We start from the raw sequence: 5,164 nt of genomic DNA, 5'->3' as shown, positions 1-5,164 counted from the left end.
CACTCGGTCACCCCCCCCCCCCCCCCACTGCCTCACACTTCTGTGCTGCAGCTATTGGGCAGGAAACTACAGTCAGCAGTGATTGTGCTTCCTCCAGGCTACAAACCAGTTGGGCTGAGCTATACTGTTATATTGCAGAGCCATTAACACGAACCACACACGCCACCAGCTACTGTATAGCCTCCTACAGGCATCACTGTTTAATAATGGCATTTTAGATCTCATATAACAGCAACAATATGCCAATGATTTAGAAAATCGGCTGCCTTTGCAACCATTCGGATCTTAAATGCAATACTGCATATTCATAGAAAAAATGTTACCAACGGTTATAATTAACACCAATAAATTGTTATTTAATCTTTAAACCAGCAGCTTCTTTTATGATCCTCATGAGTACCTATACGTGTATTGTACCGAGCTTTTTCTCTTACAAGAGAGTCTGCGGTGACTCACGGTTCACCCTCATGATGGTAATTGTGTACTCAGAAATAACAACAAGGAAACCTTCACGTTTTTGTTTGTTTGTTTGTTTTTATGAATAAATATATAAAATAGCTACCGAAACAGTGCCGAACACAAACCTTGCATCATACATCACAACACGTGTCACTATAAAAGCAGTCGCCCAGTCTCCAAGCGGATCATTCTGAAACTGCGCATCATGACCATCGTCTTGACATCAAGTGCTGCAAGATGTATTTATTTTTATTTACCAAGAGAATATTGAACACTGAATGAACAAATATCAAAACATTGTTCTTCCGAAAAGAGTTTGAAACACGACGGTGAGGTGAGGTGCTAACATGTGCTATACTGCATCACTCAAATAATAAATGTACATGCAAATGAAGATTTTCTGTACGTACATAACGTTTTTTTTTACACTAGGCGGTAAGTATATTGACCTTTGACAGTCGTAACTTACTAATGGTTTCATCCAGTTTGACCTCTCTTCAAAATTATTTTTGAAGAGATGAGTCGTTATGAGTTTTCTTCTCATAACGACGGTTAGCAGACAGGTGCAGTTATCTTGACAAATAATCCCATGAGATGTGTGTGTCGGAGAAACTCATATCTATGTTTTGTTTCTACTGTTTACCGATAAACGTTTTCGAAATAGATAAGATGACTGAATGCTAAATTGCATATCAAATATGAAAAACCCTCCTGCTTACGCAGTGTGTTTTCACGAGATGAATTAAATAGGTAAAGGGCAGATACCCAACAACAACGAAGCTCCAGTCTAATCTGTCAACCGATTTCTGTGAAGACTTTTCCTTTCCAAAGTTTTGCAATGACTTTACAGACTGTTCCTAAAACCTTGTAACGGGTCAAATTTAGAATAGTTTTCACTCATTGATACTGCTGACATAAAGCCCACTAGAATGAATCGTGTTTGGGTCACATCGCGGCACAGAAAAGTACAGCACACGACAGGCCGGCCTGGTCCACTCACGGCGTTGACAACTGGAGGGGAACTGTTTCCTGTGATTGATGTCTGGAGGCGTGTCGGGGGCGGGAGCTAATTCACTGCAGCAAAGGGCTTTTCAGACAGGCTTCATTTTTTACTGACAACATGATAACCTCCTATTCAATTTGTGTACAATCACTCACCTGAAACAGTCGGGCTTTGACACTGAAGCGAGGACTTGTGCTGTGTGGGGGCTCCGTGTCTGTCTGGGCACCGGGGTCCGACTTGGTGTTCGAGCGGTTTTGCTTAACCCTAAGCCATTTTTATTTAGGCCTGTTTGTTCTGGTCATTTATTTTGCATTGTGAAAGCAATTAAGGCACGTCATGTTTAACTTATGACTTCGGATCAGACTCACTTTAATGATCCTAATATTTGTGCAACTCTCTATTCATAAAATGAAGACAGCTCTTTTGGAGAGGTTGTCTCTGTATGAATGTCACTAATGGAGCATTTTTCCCAAACCTACCGCTGAAAGGAAGTTTGATCACCAAAAAAGGTCACGATGTGCTAGATGTGTTAATGAGGAAGTCCTCGTCTTTTATCTGATATCATAACTAAAAATTACATTATGACTATGAATAACGTGGTCATAGAGAGCAAATAACAGCTTCAAAAGACCCTGAACATTGTTGGCATTACATCGTGGCAACATTAAATTCTTCTATGTTTGCATAACATTCAGTCACCACCTATTCTCTATATTTTTTATGAGGATATTTTTTTATGAGGATGAAGAGCAAGAGCTCCGTTCATGACTCCCACCCACAGGGCTCTCCACACTCAGGTCTGATAGCATTCATTTTATTTACACGATGATTTAGAAGCCAGAGATTCAGTGGTTGTTTGGTGGATTTTAAACACATTGGTCTAAGAGGAGGAGATTTGACGGTTGCTGTCGTTCTCTTCTTCCTGCAGAGGTGTACGGAGACACTTTGGACCATTCAGGTCTGGAGCAGCGGGCGGATGAATATGGCAACATCCTTCGACATTCCTCACTTCCAACAGTGCTGTCAAATCAGCTTCCAATTATGAAACGGACACTGCCGTCGACGCACACAGACACGCACACACAAGTATTTTAGCTGCAACAGTAGAATGCATTTTTGTCCTTAGTGCTGGACAATAACTGTTCTTTAAAGGAACTAGTTCAACATTGTGGGGAGATGTTTCTTGCTTATTCCTTAGTCTAGGTGCTGCTAGACAGATGTTGTCACTTTTGACCAGAGCCAGGCCAGCTCCTTCCCCTGGCTTTCACTCTTTATGTTAAGCTCAGCTCACAGGCTGCTAGTTCCAGCAAATTATCCCTGTGCAGCCATGAGACCTTCTCATTTCACTGTCTGCATGTAATTAAATGAGCCAAGTTCACACAATGTCAAACTACTGCTTTAAGGGCGTTTGCATTGTGAACGGGCGCTGTTGCATCAATACTTAACCATATACTATGTACTTTAATAAAACAATTGAGCCAAAACAACTTAAAGCATGAAGGGAAGTTATAATTTCATCTATGTACAAAGAGCAACCATGCCAAGTGTCACTACGGTGAACGCAGTTCTACCTTTCTAACTGCTCGTAGACCTGCTCTTTATTTGGTTTAGGCTTCTGAGGGCTGAGAGGCTTTCCAGGCCGCTGAGGTCCAGCGGAGAAGGAACAGGTCGCCCTCCCCGGCTGTAGCCAGCGCTGGAGGGCTGAGGTGAACAAGCTGCCCCACTGCTCCGGGACGTCCGACCGGACGGCACCAGGTGCCACAACCAAGCATCCCGTCAGCAGACAGCAGGGTGGGAGGGGCAGACAGCAGAAATGTAGAGAGAGAGAGAGAGAGAGAGAGAGAGAGAGAGAGAGAGAGAGAGAGAGAGAGAGAGAGAGAGAGAGAGAGAGAGAGAGAGAGAGAGAGAGAGAGAGAGAGAGAGAGAGAGAGAGAGAGAGAGAGAGAGAGAGAGAGAGAGAGAGAGAGAGAGAGAGAGAAAATGTGGTTCCAATCACTCACAAAGATGCTTTTGTTCTGTTGCTGGGGCCCTCTCTCTCTCTCTCTCTCTCTCTCTCTCTCTCTCTCTCTCTCTCTCTCTCTCTCTCTCTCTCTCTCTCTCTCTCTCTCTCTCTCTCTCTCTCTCTCTCTCTCTGCCACACAGAGTTGTGGAGTTTCGTCCACTTTCTCATCAGACTCGCCTTTTTTTCTGAGGACTAACAATAGGAGGCTAGTTAAGTAGTAAAAACAGGACAGCGGCCATGTGTGTGTTTCTGATGTTTGTCCTCTTGCTTCTCTTTGTCTGTCATGTTGTTTGACAAATGTTTGTTCTATGTTTTAGTGTTTTAAGCAGGTTGAACCCACACAAACAACAGAACTAATGATCACTACATTATGATGCCTTTCAGAACAATCATGTTTTGTTTTTTTAATACTTGATATTAATTCAGTTTAAAGCGTGTTGAGTGTGATTCGGTCCAGTTATCATACATCATTCATTGGTGCAAATAGCACTACAACAGTTTGCCTATTAATCAATTAGTCAGTTAACAGCAAACTAATCATAGCATTTTTGGTAATCAGTGAGCAATGATGATGCAGAAAAACAAAACATTCGGTGTTGAATCAACTCTGCTCTGCATTCTAATAAATGAAAGTTTGGACAAACAGATGCTGGTGGACATTTTTGGACATTTTTGACCTTCTGTTTGTGGTCCATTTAAAAAGCTTGAATAACAAACTTAATTACAATGTTGTGTAAGTAAGGTGATACAATAATGTGTCAACTTTTTGACCTGGATACTCACTGATTTCTATATGAAGTGCTCACAGTGGGGTCTGTGGGAGGGAGGACGGAAAAACTGTTCTCAACAAAACCCCATGAATGAATCCCACCCGCTTGGAATATTTTCAGTCCATAGAATCATTTTTATCAAGTTCCTTTTCTGTCATTCGGGTTGAATTAATGTGAACAACATTTTAAGACAACATATTGTAACTATATGCTTCTTTTATTTGCTGCGTTTCCCATATAGTGAAGATTTTCTTCCAGTACGTCTTATTCACATCGATATTACAGTAGAAGTATGATAAAATGAATTTTTCAGTGGGCTTCCAGTTAATCAGACTAAACTGAGTTAAATTACAGTATATTTTTCAGCATGTACTTGATGTGGCCTGCATTAGAAATTTCTTGGGTTACATTTTTGTGTAGAGATCGGGGGAAGAGAGAGAGAGAGAGAGAGACAGAGCGTCTCAGCTCATCAGAACGAATAAGCAGATCCATGTGGATTTGCGTGCAGCAGCAGATATATAGTATGTTGTGTTGTTTTGACTGAGTCAATATACTGTTTGGAGTGCGGCCCACTCCGTCAGCCACAGACACAGAGGGAGGACGATAGAGCGAGCGTACGGGGGAGAGACGGGGAGAAATGTCAGCATGGCTCTCGGTAAATTTATCTTGTGAGTCACAGGGTCTGCCTGGACCTCAGTGCTCTCCATGCTACTGGGGTTAGCAGGCCTCCACACCCGATCAAACGCACATGAATATAGATTTTAGCCTCACAACTACAGTATGTGCACATGCACAGTGATCAGATCCTGTAACCAACCATGTATACAAACTATCAGATGCACAAAAAAGACTGCAGACATGCCTTCTCATGTACACGCACCTAACGCTGTCAAGATGAGTATTAAGAAATATTTTCAGAGCTTCAGCCTC

This window comes from Scophthalmus maximus, chromosome 6 (genome assembly GCF_022379125.1).
Source record: "Scophthalmus maximus strain ysfricsl-2021 chromosome 6, ASM2237912v1, whole genome shotgun sequence".
NCBI classification, from domain to species: Eukaryota; Metazoa; Chordata; class Actinopteri; order Pleuronectiformes; family Scophthalmidae; genus Scophthalmus; species Scophthalmus maximus.
Note: the sequence above shows the minus strand (reverse complement) of the source record.